This window comes from Protopterus annectens, chromosome 1.part1, assembly GCF_019279795.1.
Source record: "Protopterus annectens isolate FY-2018-M chromosome 1.part1, PAN1.0, whole genome shotgun sequence".
NCBI classification, from domain to species: Eukaryota; Metazoa; Chordata; order Ceratodontiformes; family Protopteridae; genus Protopterus; species Protopterus annectens.
In genome coordinates, this window is record NC_056726.1 from 1471012015 (window position 1) to 1471029514 (window position 17500).

Below are 17500 nucleotides of genomic sequence, written 5' to 3' on the forward strand. Positions count from 1 at the left end.
GATTTCTACACAAAGCTGTCTGCATTCCTGAGCATCTGATAGTAGCTCCAAGCATGTGCAAGAAGCCTATTAGTTTAGAGTCATGAGAATTGTGATCCCATATTTAACCATTTTCAGATGGAGTTACTGTAGCACGTATTCTCATCATCATACAAAGGGTTGCCATGTCTCACACCTTAAACTGCCATTGGAACTATACCAATGTATTACCTTTATTTAGTGATTTTGACATTTGTCATGCAAATGAGCTGCTCTATGAAGTTCATCGTTGTGCAGAAGATGGGATAGATGGAAACTGTTTTGGGTACTGTCTGACATTTTTCCCATGAGACTCTTCAAGGGGAGAAATCATGGCTGAGGATGGAGAGGGTATTGCTACTTCTGGAAGAAGAGGAGACCAAGTTTTTTCTGTTTTTCTGGACAACCACCATAAGGAATACAGCCACAGCCTCCTGCAGGAGGGCTGTAGTGGGTCATAGTATAGGTTGATGCCTGGAATAGTATGGGCAGGTCTTTCATCGTGCTACTGGCATCCCATACAGGGGAGGACAGTGCCATCACCATTGCAGGGACATCTGGCATTACAATCCTGATCTTTACTGATGGAAGGAAGATGCAAATACTCAGTCACCACCTCTGTACTGCAGTATAACTTATTTTCACCACCCAAATAACCCGCCATGGTGTGCTGTCCCCAAATTTTATATTATGCCCTTTTTATGTCTCTAGCACCTGAAGAGATCAAAAGGAATAGGCAGTTGGACAAGACAGACTGGAACACCAAAGAGAATGCAGCCTGCAGGGGTGAGAATACATGTTGTCGTAATCCTGTTTGGATTTTAATGGTAAAAAATAGTGCATAACTGTCATACACCGGTACTACACCTGGCATATCTCAAAATTAGTAGCATCACTGTGCAACGTCAGAAGTGTGTTAATGCATGACTCCTCCTGCAAGTGGAGTTTCAGATTAGATTTCTTAGTTGCCACATTGTGAGTTTAACCCCTACTGCACCCACATATGTTGTCATGATAACTAGTTCATGTAATTTTTCTGTCCAGTAGTATCACTACAGCATCACCTGGCCCGCATGTCCAAGATCATGATTATTAATTTCCCCAGACATTTCCCAAAATATACAACAGAAGTCGGTTTCCTTTGCCACTCACCCATGATTGAAGTGTGTATGTCTGAGCAGTATGTTTGTTTTATATCTGTACAATGTTCTATGACAGCACATTCCACCACTGAACACAGGCACACGTTGGCATGGTTAAATAGCTCCTGCCATTAATCTTTTAGCTATAAGACTGCATGTGATTACAGATTTTTTTTAGTCCCCCCCCCATATACATACATATATGCAGACAGGCTTCAGACAAGATTATTTTAATGTTTTGCAAAGTATATCACATTTAGCTATATCATTATCAGCAATAGTTAGAATGTAATTTCCATCGTGTTTTTATTTCTCTTTCCCACCCTCTTTGTCAGTGTCCTTTCGCTTACATAAATTTATTTCATTTATTTATTTTTTTCTTTTACTATCATATGCAGCTGAACAACCTGCACCCACCCCACTGGCAAGGCCTGTAGGAGTCCATGGTGGATCTAATGAAAGTTTGTTTTTTTGCGTACTGGGTCAACCTTGTATGATGAGAGGGGGTGACTTCTTTATGACGTTACTTAGGTTGGAAAGTAAGATGATTATTAATTTTGGCACACTATTTCTAAGGGGTCTTAATCTTGAGGTAAATTTGAATATTTGAATAACTGATATGATAACTGCATATTGGGTATGGATAATTTGGTAGTTAATGAAATAGTTTATGGTGTAAGTAAAATGTAATTTGGATTTAAATTATTGTATGCGAATTATTGTATAGATTTCACAAAGTTTATACATGTATATATTTTGTATTATTGCAATGTCTATTTTTATTATTTAAAGTATTTTGTAAGAAGTTAAGAATAATTATTGATGTAATTTTTAATGTAATTAACCAATCAGCAGGTGGCAATGTTGTATAAATGGAATTTCATTATTTTGTAAGTTATCCTTGAAGGTGGAATAGTGCTGCAGTGGTGGTGCTGCGGTAGCGCTGTCGCCTCACAGTTAGACGTTGCCCATTTGATTCTCAGTTAGAGCGTCTTCTGTGTGGCATCATGCGTGAATGGGCATTCCTTCATTGAAGGTTGTGTGTTAGGCCTGGCAAGCCAGCACGTCAAAATCTACTGCCAATCATTAGCGGACCGGAGTTCCGCTGTGTCAACCCCTAATCGGGAAAAGCCAAAAGAAACAAACATCCTTGAAGGCGAAATGCCGAGGTGCCAGATGTATTTAAATACAAAGTACATCAGCTCCAGTCTTGTGTGCCTCGTTATTTGTTTTTGTTTGTTGAGTAAATTTGCTTATTGCTTAGTGATATTAGTCATTTCACAAAAGGGCCTGGCCACATGCATTGTAAATGACCCTCAGGGCTCATCATGCATTGTAAAGAGTGTTGGCTTCGTCATGATCATGGATATGATGTTTTCAAATTCTCAGGAACACATTTCCTAAGGCTTCATAGCAAAGCAGTGGATTTACTTAATGTAGCACATTTGTCAGTACAGTGGAGATGTAGAAATAGTAATAAAAGTGTCTTGAGTAAAGAATGCATGCAGAAAAAATCTATGCTAAGCTGCAAAGGATACTTTACCAATGATAATATGCCCTGCTTGTGCATTATACATGTCTATAACTGATAGAGGGCACTCATCACGACTCCCCCCATAAAATACCTTACCCCTTGAACAGTGTTTGTAAAATTAATGTGTGCATCCAATGCCTGAGGAATAGAATCAGTGGATTCTGACTGAAAACTGCAATAAGCTTATCAAGTGAACTTAGAAGTCAATGCATGATCATGGCTGCAGGGATTCAAAAGCTTATATGAAAAAGACATAAGGTTCAAAGAGGTATACACTGCAAGATTGCATTTACATAAAATGGCACAAAGTTTAAAGCATCTCAACATGAACGATTAAGAAATGTTTATAACAGGATATTTAAATGAAAGGGAGTTTCAAGACTCTGTTAACAATTCTGTAATGCAATGAATTTACTCTGAAACCAAATTTTACACAGTTCCTTTAATAAAACTCTAAAAACCTGATTGTGGTTTTATATAAAATATTTACTTGATATAACTAAAAATTAGACTCTCAAACTATATAATGGTAATTGATTTATTTATTGTTTTAAAACCAAATAAAAAAATAAAAACAAGATATGTAATGGTGACTTGATATCCAAAGACCAGCTAAATGTATAACATTTGAGTCATGTAATAGTAATGTGTTGTATTAAAACTAGTATGACACACAGTAACTCTGCACTGAATGGTTCATAGGTTCATAGGCGATTACTAGGATAATGGCCTTTCTAGGCCCAGACATACTTTTCCATTTTTACATTTGTAAATGACTGGATTCATTACCCAAGAGCAAATACTTTGGGCTGGTCATATTGTCCCATTTATTCATGACAAGATATGTCACCTGGGAACATATAGCTGCCTTGAGATTGCAGAGTATTTACAAGCTTTGTCTGTCCAACAGGGGCATAGTTAATGTCCCAGGAGTAAATTTCCTGTTCCCCATCTACTGGCAAGGTTACATTTGAATATGGCCAGGGATGAACTCTGCTTCGCATAGATAGGAACCATGATATATAACAGGGGAAAGTCTCTTGGACACATGCCTGTCCATCCAACATGTTCTATTTATGGTGTAACCAAGGTTAAGATTCTTCAATTGTGTGTTTCTAATATCATTAGACTTGGGGATGTGTAGCAAGTCCATCAGTACTGGATCAGATGTTGCCTTGTGGGCCAGATATAGACCTTATCTTAGTTCTCTGTGAGACTGAGTACATGGATGACACTTTGAGGCAGTCTGTGTATACCATGTGGTTTACACCTTGTATTCTTTTTTTTTTTTTTTTGTGAGGAACCTCTGTAGGTTTTCCAGTTGTTGCAGATGATTGACAAGGTTCTTACTGAAGGGGGCATTGTGCTCAATGATCAATCTTATGTTGGCTGAGCATAGTGGGACAATGGCACCTCTGAACCTGAAAGCTACACCATTGTTTAAGCTGTGCAATATAAAATGATTTCCTCACAACAGTAGACACATGATGATCAAAGGCCAAGACACTGCCCACATGTTTTCTCAGTTCTCCAACTACTGGGTCAACTATCAGGGTGCATCACTTATGTGGTAATTCCCAGGGGTGGCTACCCATTCAAAGAATACTAGTATACCATTTTTTTATTCAGTTTTAAACCATGGCTCTTGAACCAGTTATTATCTTGGGACCAGCCTTCTTGGAAGATATTTGTATCCTTGGGGGATTTGATAAGTATTTGGATCAGGTACACAGCAATTTGATTTCACGTGGGTATTCAGAAGATACTCTTTTGAAGGCTAGAAACAAGGTTTTGGGGTGTAGAGGTAAAAATGGTAAAAAGGGTATAAGAAGCACTTTACATCTGAGGAAGTCTGGTGGACGAAAACACTTTGTATTGTGTGGTGTTTATGTGATTAAACCTGCTGCTGCTTACACCTACAGGCTCGTGTTTTATTATTACCTTCTGCTTCTTTGGGTGCCTGTTGTGGTTTTATTGGTTCCTGGTTCTGTGGCACCCTTTCCTTGGAGTTTTTGGATATGTGATGATGTTTCTATTGGACATCTTTTTCCTAAACACATCACTTTCTCATGTGGTAAATATAGTAATTTGAAGGAGATATTAAGTGGGGAGGGTGTCAGAGTGAATCCACAAGGCACAGTGGGGATGCACATGTGTGGTAATTCAGTGTGTAGCAGAGTTAAGAACTTGGATGGCAATTTTATTAATGGAAGAAGGTACAGAGCTACAGAATATTTTAACTGCAATTCCCATGGAATAGTATATATCTTTCAGTGTGATTGTAGGAAACCTAGTTGGTATTTTGGGTAAACAAAGAGAAAGGTTAAGGTGCGTATATTGGAACATCTGGGAGATATTAGGAGACAAAATATGGATAGTCCAGTAGTTAGTCATTTTATTTCTGCACATGGGGGAGCAGCAAATAGTTTATTCTTTAGTATTCTAGCATGGTCAAATGTTACAGATGGTGGGAATTTCAAAAGGAAACTTAATAGGTTAGAATGTAGGATGTTCTTAAATTATAGACTGTTGTTTCCTAGGGGGATGAATGTAGATAGCAATATAACCTTATAAATGGAAATTAATTTTTCATCTACTGAAATTCTTCATTGATTGTTATTTAATGTATTTATGAATATTAATGTTTAAAACAAAGCACAACACATAATAAATTATAAAAGTCTTTACAATCATGGAGGTTAATAAATTTGCTATGATTGCAACTACATTTTGCATGGTTCTAAGTATATATTTTGTGATTTTTTTATGAAAGTACTGTTATATTTAAAGTTTATGGTCATTCATTGTGTTTATATCTTTAAATGCTTAAACAATTTAATGATGACATTCTATTGGTCCATTGGAAGTACTGTGTGTATAAATTGGATAGCATGAAAAGGAACTAATTATTCCTAGAATGTGAAAAGCTGAGGTACCAGAATAAAGTTTGTTGCTGGTTTATATCCTTTGATGTTCATGGTCTCTGGTGTTTTGAGCTGTTTTCTGGAAACACTTAGTCTTTTATGTACTTAATAATAATGCAGTTGTTTAATAATAAGATATGATAGTGAGAGAAAAAGAAGTAGGGTTGACAGAGAAAGGAGATAAGAGCTACGTTGAAATTTAGAAATTTATGCAAAAAGTGGTGAAGAGAGAGGATATGGCTATTTTGAGGAAGTATAGGGGAGAGATCTTACTCTGGAAAAAATGTACAAGGGTAGATCCAGGCATTAAATAGGAAATGCTTTAGCTTCACTGTGAAGGACTTGAAAGTAGCCGTTAGTCACGCTGTAGTGAGAGAAGAATTAATTTCTTTGAAATGTAAGTGTACTAGAGAAAATTCCCAAAGGATTTATATAATTTTTTTAGCAAGAAGTTAATTCTTGTTTGCATACTAAAGAGGTCATGAAGAAAAATACCACTGTAGCAGAGATATATGGTAGGGACATTTATCTGGAGAGTAACGGATATTATCAGCAAGTGTTAGCTGCATGAACCTGAAAAATTTAGGAAAGTGAGACAGTTTAACTGTTTTAGGGCTAAGCATTGTTTAGTTGAATTAGCCATCTTGGTAGCAGATTTTGTTATTTTGTTGTTATATTTGTCTAATTTTTGGATTACAATTGTGTTAATGCTTATGAGGATAGGATAGGCATAAAGTAGACTTGAAAATAGAAAGGAGGTAATTGATTTCTGGGAGTGTGGAATGAAAAAAAAATAGTCTCTGTATAGGTAAGCTACAAGTTTTGATGTTTTTTTTTTATTACGTTCTGAATGTGAGTTGATTGTCAATGGTGGCACGTAGGAATTTAGTAAAAGATGCAACCTCCAGCTGAATATTTTGTGAATAGTGAATTTTGAAAGTGAAATTGCTATTTGTAAAGGACTCGGGAAGAAAGAGCATTAGTTTATCTTTGCTAATATTAAGTTGAGAGTGTGCATGCCAACTCTGTATGGAGGTGAAAGAATCTCTGGTAATAGTTTGAAGAGCAGTCAAGGAGGGAGCTGAGAAAATTAGGGTGGAGTCATCAGCGTATTGGGAAAGAGCTGCATGAGCTGAGGTTTATTTGAGATTGCTGATAAACATGTTAGGTGACGGATGTCCAAAGAAAGATCCTCACTGAACATGGGTAGATACTATCAAATAAGTAAAGAAAATGTAGAGCCATTTTACGGCCTGAGTGCTGTTAGAGAGGAAGCTATAAAACTAACTGAGTGAAGAGGTGGTGAAGCATAAATAGAAAAGATTATAAAGAATTTTGGGATGACAGGCAATGTCAAATGCTTTGGACAGATCAATGAAGATGAACAAGATAAGCTTATTTTAATTTCTTTCTTGGTAAATATTGTTTAGGAAAAATACTGTTGTGGTTGTTGTGCTATGGTAATAGTGGAAGCCATGTTGTGCACAAGAGTGAAGATTGTTATGCAAAAGGAAGTATCACATGGGGTATACTTGTGACACCAAACATTGAAGAATGCACTGATAATAATAGCACCCACTGCGTCTATGCACAATGAAGCAATATTGATCTAATAATATGACTGGACTATACTAAGGGGGGCTCAGTCCCTGAAGGTGAAAGAGTTGTCTTTGTTAAAATGTTTAATGATTAAATGACCACAGTGTGTTAACTGAATGTGGCAGGTGAATCATCTTCTCACCCTACAAGGACAGTCTCACAATGTAATAATAAAAGGTATATTCATAGAGATGCATGGCACTGTGACAGATTCTCAAAGTTATCATACTAGATTGGATGCTTAAAATTAAAATATTTATTTAAAAGAAAAAAAGGTGCTTAAACATTAACATGACTGGTTATCGGTAAAAACATTCTTATCAGGTAGAAAATGTTTAGAAGGCTTAATATCCAAGAAAGGTAAAGAAGAATCTCCATAAGGTTACATGAAAAATGCTTCAGTCCCCTGCTACAACTGGGTATCTCTAGGTTGTCTTATTTAACATAACGACTGTTGTCCCCATCAAGATGGTAAATAAAAAAACACTGCTTGTGTAACAAGCAAACTGCAGAGCAGAAGAGGAATAAATTCCTTTTAGCATGTGTGACTCTTACAAATCCGTGATTGCCCATTGTAAATCCTTTATATTTCTGGTTTTATTTTTAAGGGGTGTGTGTTGTCTTCTCTCCAAAAAACTGCACATCCTTCAGCTCTTCTTATCAGGAGATGTTAGGGGTATGTCTAGGGTATTAGTTATATTTATTTATCAAAGACGGTCATTGGCAGTCTCATCCTGAAATGCATTTTATAATAAGATCAAACAGATTTTTTAAGGATTATTAATAGCAAGGGTTTGCTAGAGATTTTTATTTTACTGTAACAGCTAATTCTTGTTTTTCATGTTACATGCACTTTGCATACTATGACAGCTGGAATTATAGTGCTGATAATGCAATATATTAGGGACACATACAAGTTGTCAACTTCTGAAGGTACTACTCAATACAACTAGATCAAATATCTGAAATAAATAATTGAAATTATATTATTATTATTATTATTATTATTATTATTATTATTATTATTATTAAACTTACATAACATTCAAGTAATCCAGAAAAGGAAGCTCTTCTCGTATTTGCTATATAACGTATATATAAGCATTTTCCCAAATCCAGAAACATGTTATCAATCCAACTTGATGGAAAAAATGAAAAAAGATATTGGATATTATATATCTTTTTAGTTGGGAATTCAATTAACAGAAATGATGTAGCTAATCTAATTGCAATGAACTTTCCTTTGAAAATAACTCATTCTGGAAAGAACACTGTGGAAAGATTTATATTAATAAATTAGTCTAGTCATCTATTAGCCACATCCTCCATTGTAGTAGCAGTACACGCATCACGTACTCAAATACAAACTGTTTTAATCTTTTATAATTTAAACATTAAGATTATATTTGGCAAGATGATTATTATATGAATCTTTTTCCATTTATCTAAATGTGGTCTTTAAACCATCAAGCAAAAATATTATATTTTTGAAAAAAAAACGATAATGGCACCTGATCATTTTAATCCCTGTATAAATTCAAGTCCAAATGGCAGGAATTTTATCTTTTTCACTCCACCACACAAAACTGGTCAAATAATTAATTTGTTTCATATAACCAAATTATGGGACAAATATAAAATGGAGTATGTAACCGAACCCAAAATGCTTTACGCTAAAGTTAAAATTAAAAACTCAAATAGTATATCTTTTGGATGGAAAATAAACTCATACCTTCTAAAAGATCCTGATAAATGCTACTGGTGAATATATTCTTTCATCATATGTCAATAATCAATGAGGTGAGACTATGCCTTAAGATATATGATGGCAGTTTGCAAAGCAACAGTTTATAGGGTTTATTATTAGTAAGGCATCAGGTTATAAGAAGTTTAAATGGAGAAAACACTCATGCTAGAAAATAAAATAATCTGGCTAGATAAAGAACTTAAAAATATGACAGTTATATTTGAATAATGAGAAGAAGGCCGAATACACTAAGTCTCTTCAAATATTTAATTAATCTCTCAAGAAGGCATAATATTTCAGCTACATATGCTGAATAGACTAGAGTTTGCACTAAATCTTTGGTTAGTTTACTAAAGGGAAATTGTGCATCCGTAAAAGGAAGATGAAAGAGATATATGATTATTTAGCTACAAGTCATTTATAAAACCTTCTACCAAATGTATAAATCAGTTTGTGAATTAATATATTCCAATGCAAATTCATTAGACACTGGAAATGTTCTCATACATTTTAATCACATACAAATGCCAAGCAGTAATGCTAAAATACTTCATTTTATTTTGCAGGAAATGTTACATATCATCTCATCACTTTAATCTGTTGTCGAAATCAGATGGTTTTAAAGCATCATTTTATATTAATATACACTATATGAAGCTCCAATCATGCTATGATTATTTAGCCATAAAAATATTTATGTAAAAACAACTAAATATATGAATCAGTCAGGGTACTTAATTCGATATACTAACAATATGATCAAATAATTCTAAGGAAAATAGAAACACACAGTAAGTGAGAAAACATGGCACACATAGAGAGCTCACTTTGCCAATGAAACAATAAAAAAGACAAGTTGGGGAGGTTAATGAGTGGTAATTTCAACAGTTACAACTCAGGGGGTGGTTAATGAGTGGTAATTTCAACAGTTACAACTCAGGGGGGGGTAATGAGTGGTAATTTCAACAGTTACAACTCAATAAGTTATAAGTCATTGACATGATGGGAAGCCATTTCTTATGTGTGCACTAGTTTGGATGAAAATAGGACAGCAATAAGTCTTGTTTCTAAGTGAATTAACAAATCAAGGTTAATGACCTGATAAATGTTACAATAATCTGTTGTTGTCTATCAATTCCTTATGATTCATCACTCATTGTTTTTTTTTTTTTTATATCTCTCACAGCAAAGATGGATTTGCCATAATAAATAATCGGGACGTCCATCTGTTACTGCCTTTCTTTTATCCATCCCTACTTGATGTCTGATGACAACAAGGTATTAGACTTATAGAATATACTTCTGCAGAGTGTAATGACCTGTGACAGCCCCTGTCTGGGCCAGTAATCAAGGAACCTGAATCCTCACCACTGACACTGGGGAGGGACGTTCAGCTGGAACAAAAATAGATAAACCCAGTATTTCTAGATGCAGCCCTCTGCATCAAGCACAATTTCCCTTAAGAACACACAGGCAACACATTCAGTCCAGTGTCTGGGTTTCTCTCTCTGTCTCCCTCTGGGTCCCCAGTAAGACTCCCCACTGGCGCAGCTATAGAGTTGAATCCTCAGCCAAGTGTCCAAGCCAAATCCTCTATGACTCTTTCTGTGAAACCAGTGCTTTTTGTCCCTCCTTGAAGCAGCTGACACAGATACTCCTTGAGATTTGATTTTCACAAACACACATACACACACCTGGGGAAAGTCTGCCACATATTTACTAGCTATGACTCCTTCTGCCCAAACTATAAGGTAGTTGCACCACCATCAGATAGTCAAAAGCCAACTCATCTAAGGCACTTGCAATCTTCTTCTCTTTCGGCTGTTCCCATTAGGGGTCGCCACAGTATATCATCCATTTCCATTTCTTCCTGTCCTTTGCATATTGCTCTGTCAAACCAACCACCTGCATGCCCTCTCTCACCACATCCATAAACCTTATCTTAGGCCTTCCTCTTTTCCTCTTACCTGACAGCTCCATCCTTAGCATCCTTTTCCCAATATACCCATCATCCCTCCTCAGCACATGTCCAAACCAACACAATCTTGCCTCTCTGACTTTGTCTCCAAACCGTCCAACCTGAGCCGACCCTCTAATATACTGATTCCTAATCCTGTCCATCCTTGTCACACCCAGTGCAAATCTTAACATCATTAACTCTGCCACTTCCAGCTCTGATTCCTGTCTTTTTGTCAATGCCACCGCCTCCAACCCATACAACATAGCTGGTCTCACTACCCTCTTGTAGACCTTCCCTTTTACTCTTACTGGTACCCATCTCTCACAAATTACTCCTGACACTCTTTTCCATCCATTTCACCCTGCCTGTACTTTCTTCTTCACCTCTCTTCCACACTCTCCATTACTTTGAACTGTTGATCCCATGTACTTAAACTCATCCACCTTTGCCAACTCTACTCCCTGCATCCTCACCATTCCTCTATCCTCCCTCTCATTCACACACATATTCTATCTTAGTCCTTCTGACCTTCATTCCTCTCCTCTCTAGAGCATATCTCCACCTCTCCAAGGTATCCTCAACCTGGTCCCTACTGTCACTACAGATCACAATGTCATCTGCAAACATCATAGTCCATGGGGCTTCCTGTCTGATCTCATCTGTCAACCTGTCTATCACCATTGCAAATAAGAAAGGGCTCAGAGCTGATCCTTGATGTAATCCCACCTCCACCTTAAATGGATCTGTCACTCCCACTGCAGACTTCACCACTGTCACACTACCCTCTTACATATCCTGTATCACTCTTACATACTTCTCTGCCACTCCTGACTTCCTCATACAGTGCCACAATTCCTCTCTAGGCACCCTATCATATGCTTTCTCCAAATCAACAAAGACACAATGCAACTCCTTTTGACCTTCTCTATATTTCTCCATCAACATTCTCAGAGTAAGCATCGCATTTATAGTGCTCTTTCCCGGCATGAAACCATACTGCTGATTGCTAATTATCACCTTCCTTCTTAACCTGGCTTCCACTACTCTTTCCCATAACCTCAAGCTGTGACTGATCAGTTTTATCCCTCTGTAGTTACTACAACTCTGCACATCACCCTTATTCTAACAAAACACTTTTTCTATACTCCTCAGGCATCCTCTGACTTTCCAAGATTTCATTAAATAATCTGGTTAAGAACTCCACTGCCATTTCTCCTAAGCACCTCCATGCTTCCACTGGTATGTCATCTGGACCAACAGCCTTTTCATTCTTCATCCTCTTCATAGCTGTCCGTACTTCCTCCTTGCTAATCTTGCTAATCTAAGGCTCTTGCAATGGTACCCAATAATACTAAGTTAAAATAATATTAATACAAATGGTAGTTTGACCAATAGCAAGACTTTCGGAAGTAGCCAGAGTTTTCACCATATATATATATATATATATATATATATATATATATATATATATATATATAAAGTACTCTCAGACACTAAAATATTCTCTAAAAGACCATCTACAATGAAAAGTTTAAATATATTTAATAATAAATAATACTAGAACATGAAAACATGGAATATCTATTTACAATAAACTCCAGAGTTTCAATCACAGGAAATATCAAAATAGCACAGATGAATTGATTCACACAGATACAGAAAAATAGTACTTAACTAATATCACTATATTTTCCTGACTGATCTAAAGAATTACTATTCCTTGTTTCACATGCTATAGCAAGGCAAGATGAAGTCGGTGAGGAGTCCTTCCTTGTGAGGTTCCAAAACGAGAGTCCTCTGATACTTCAGCCTCACCTAGTATTAAAATATCATTTTAGTGAGGGATTATAGAATGACATCACATACATCTGGTCATCTGACTTCTGGTTTGCATGCTACCCCCTTGACTAGAAGCTGCCAGTGTTTAGCACATATGTGTTATAATAAATATCTTGAACTTTGGTAAAGTTTACTGCAGCATCTGGAAGCTGCAAAACAATTTAAACACTTCTGGTCTTCCTGCACAGACTAACAAACCATGCTTTGTACAGACAGTGTGTCTCTGGCTTTATTCAAAACTATGAGATAACATCTTTATGGCCTAGGCCCAGTAATTTAATTTCAGAATATTTTTCAAAGTTAGGTGGATTGAGACTAACCTTTTTTCTTCCAGTATCCTCTGTTAAAACATATACATTTAATCAGTTACAATACAGTCTGGATCCATTGTTGGTACATTTTTTTAACACAAGCAACTTTACAAATATATTTTTAACACAGCACCTGTACAAACCAGTTTGATATACAAATGAGATATAGTTATTTATAATATTGCAGCTAGCTGGCTGGCATAGGTTACAGATCCACTGCCCTACTTCTCCTGGTATGGCTGGCAGTACCTTCCATCATCACATGACCACCAAACAAATAAAATGCTTGTCTCAGGCATATCTGAGGGGGAAAAGAACATCAGCCTCTTTGCTGTTGAAGAGGATAGGAAGAGTCCAGCAAAAGATTTGGAAAGGCTGACCAAGTGGACAGGAAGGTGGTGACTGAGGTTCATTGTAAACAATTGCAAAATGCTACATCTTGGCCACTGCAACCCTGTTGTGAAGTATCATCGGGAGGGAGAGTAGAACTGATGGCAGGAAAGCTGGAAAAGAATACGGGGGCATTGGACATTGTGAGAATGGGTCACTGGCAATAGACTGAGAGGGCAGCAGGAGCAGAAAACAGAATTCAGAGGTGCAATGACAAAGAGATACATTCCAGAAGCAAAGAAAAAATGTTCCAGCTCTGAAGGGCCCTGGCCAGGCCGCATCTTAACGACTGTTTGCATTTCTGGAGGCCACATAATGAAAGGGACAGCAGACTGCTACACAAAATCCAGAAAAAAAAACATAAAAAATACCAACTGCTACACAAAATCCAGAAGAAAAAAAAACACATAAAAAAGACCAACTGCTACACAAAATCCAGAAAAAAAAAACATAAACAAGACCAACTGCTACACAAAATCCAGAAAAAAAAAAATAAAAAATACCATTGGCATGGTGGGATAGGATATGCCCACAAACAGCAGAAGTTAGAGCACTTCTTATCTGAGATGACAGGAAACAGGGATGATATTTGTGTACAAGATCACATCAGGGTGATGTGAATGAGGTAATCTTGGATGAAAATGGAGGATAACTGCTAGCACATATGGAGTAGCTTTTTCCCTGGATATATCTGAAAGTGCTTCTTCACAGAGAGAGGATTGTAGTCCCATGGAAGGGACTATGAGAATGGCCTGCAAACAGGGAATCAAAGACAGTGAAAGTGCAAGGGAACATGGGACATGATAATAGCAGAATCCAAGGATAGAGAACAGGTAGAATGTTAAATGTATTTAAATGGCAAACTCAGTAATTTTATTATCTTAATGTCTTCTCTACTTAATAAGTGGTTCTCATATTCCTGGTTTAACCACAATCTGGTTTACTGCTCTTTGTACTTTGAAATACCTCCCACACTTATTAATTTCACAATTTACAAAAAAAAAAAATTCTTCCATAAACATAAAACTGTGTAATAAATCGCATTATATGTTAGTAATCATAAATTATTTGTTTTCATTTTCTTGTCCTGAAATGTAACACTGTATGACATTTTTACTGTACTGTGCACTATTTCCATATCAGGTTTAAAAAATGTTTACCAAACCGTAACTAAAATATATTGATCTAAAACATACTTTGGCTTATTGTCTAAGATGTATTATCTGTTGTTTTGCTGTTTGCTCATTTTATTGTGGAGCTTTTCTCCCTGGGCTTCCACTGAAAAGGGACAGTTTGTCTACCCAGTAGGACCATGCAGGTAAACAAATGCAATACATAAATAAATAAATAAATAAATAAATAAAATGTTGTTAAATCTTGTAGATTTGTATTTGCCACCCACAATGTCTAGCTAAACATTGTATGACTGAGAACAGGAAGACTAACCACACAGTGATCCTGAATTCTACCCCAAAACCCAGAAACACTTACTTTTACCTAAACCCAAATAAAATAAATGAATTAATTTAGCTGCTTTTGCCATTATTATCCATCTGCACATGCCAGGCTTCGCCATTTCCTGACTGGCAATTGTTGTATTGGCCATTTATCTAAAAGACACGTCTAATGCCCATTTATCTTTCTATTATCTTGAATAAAATCAACAACAAAAATGGATGCATGCACTCCAGAAGTGATACACTAGCCAGCCATGCTTACAGGCTGATCTAGCTATTGCACTGGTGAATAAGGACATTCCTCTACTGGCAGGACATTGTCATTTCCTGTAATTCCTGAAGGAAGTGATAGCGCATTCCTCTACTGTCAGGACATTATCATTTCCCATAATTCCTGAAGGAAGTGATAGCGCATTCCTCTACTGTCAGGACATTGTCATTTCCCATAATCCCTGAAGGAAGTGATAGCGCATTCCACTACTGTCAGGACATTGTCATTTCCCATAATTCCTGAAAGAAGTGATAGCGCATTCCTCTACTGTCAGGACATTGTCATTTCCCATAATTCCTGAAGGAAGTGATAGCATTAGCAGCTACAATGATAACTTTTCTGGCAGAGATCATAAGCTGGGTCAGTGGAAAATTGTATCCACAATGTTTCCATGGTTTCCACCATTTTCATATTCCTCTCCACTCAAAATACACACTTTTATAAATTATGACATTATATTTATTACTAAAAATGTATTTATTTATTTACTTGTTTATTTATTTATTTGCTGACTGGGTTAGTCCCACTAGGCTGGTGATGTCTTGTCAGGGAAGACCTAAGGTGGCATTTCTGCTACTAGGGGCAATTTGGCAAGGGCATTGGGAACTTCCCTTGCTCTTTTCTATAGGTGCTATCACCAACTCAAGCAGTTGGGACATCAGTTTACTGTCTTATATACTTATATACATAATCTGAATCCCTGTTTGGTTTGCTGGTGAGAGACATATCTCTTAAAATAAGAGACACCAAGAGATTTTAAAGCATCATTCATTATACCCAAAGTTTTTATTCATGCACCTCTGAAGGCTGGAAAAGGGACATGAATTAGTCCATAATGGCTTTCCATTAAAGGGCACAGAAGCACATTACACTTCACAAAGATACACACAGATGATGAGGGAATGAAGCCCTCAGAAACTTGTAAAGATGTGATATCTGATTTTAATCACTTTTAGGTATGAGAATGTGGAGTCTTCAGTGGTTTTTCTTCTGGCTATTAATATTTTATGTCAGTATACTCATGTTAGACTACATACTTGCTGTAGAATGGTATATTGGAATTGCTGCAAAAAATATAGTTTGACAACAGTTTCTATGGATCAAAGCCAGTTTCTTCAGTGTCCTTATCAGCAGGGAGTTATATTCCTAATGGTCCACATTTTTCTTGTCCAGTACAGTTCTTCTTTTGCATAAGGGTAATTGCTAACCAATAGGATGATACAACTTAGGATTTTTCTTTCTTTGGTCATACAACCTAGAGATATGCAGCTATGATTTTAGATGCCTAATAAATGCAGTTGGCCTTCTTAAGAAAACAAAACATGCTGGTTAATGACTTCGTAACTAAAGAAGACATGCTGATTAGTGTGTCTCCTGGATGATGTGGTGCGTGGCAAATTGAACTTGTTCTTTATTATAGTTCTCCACCTACAGCACAGCCATTAATTGTCTCACATCTAGAAATCTGGAAAAGAAAAACACACAATGCAGATTTAAACACCAGCTAATGTTCATCACTGATGGTTCTCCCAAGAGAAAACTCTGCTGAAGTTCAGGCTGTTACAATGTATGCAAAATATCCAGAGGGTCGTTACAATGTATCCAAAATATCCACAGGGTATAGATAAAAATGTATACATTTATTTGAAGTTCAGTTTCTTTCTTTCCATTCCTTTTTTTCATTTGGCAAACATCCTGAAATAACATAAAAAGATATTTTGCTTAGAGCCATTTATAATTAATTACAGTGGCAAAAATAAAATTACTCAGTATCCCTAAAGAACAGTAACTGGACAGCATTCTGACTTTTATGGCAAGATTACTGAATGCACAGAATGGCCCTCCAAAACCTTTAACAGACTCATGCAGACATGCAGCATTTAAATTTCTAATGTGATGAGGCAGTGAAACTGGAATTAGCAAAGGACCATAGGTCTCCAAACAGAGAATTAATAAACAACAGAAAGGAAGACAGAAAAGAAGAAGACTGTGCAACTCGGTTTTATAAATTTTCCAGTTGTGTGCTGTATTTTGAGAGATTACAAAAACAAAGGGTATTTTGTTTATTGTAGTATATGCCTAACAGTTTACATATTTAACTTCAAACGGTATTCATTTCCAAAATAAAAAAACATGGTTTCAGTGCTGCAGCACTCATTTTTTTTCATGAAACATTATAACCGTAAAATCTGAAATTCTAGGAATCAAGCTATCAAGGATGGATTCTCATCTCTTAAAGACTTGCATCTTTCACCGCCAAATTTCAACCAGCAGGTAATAATAATGGTCCGTATATAAATTATATATG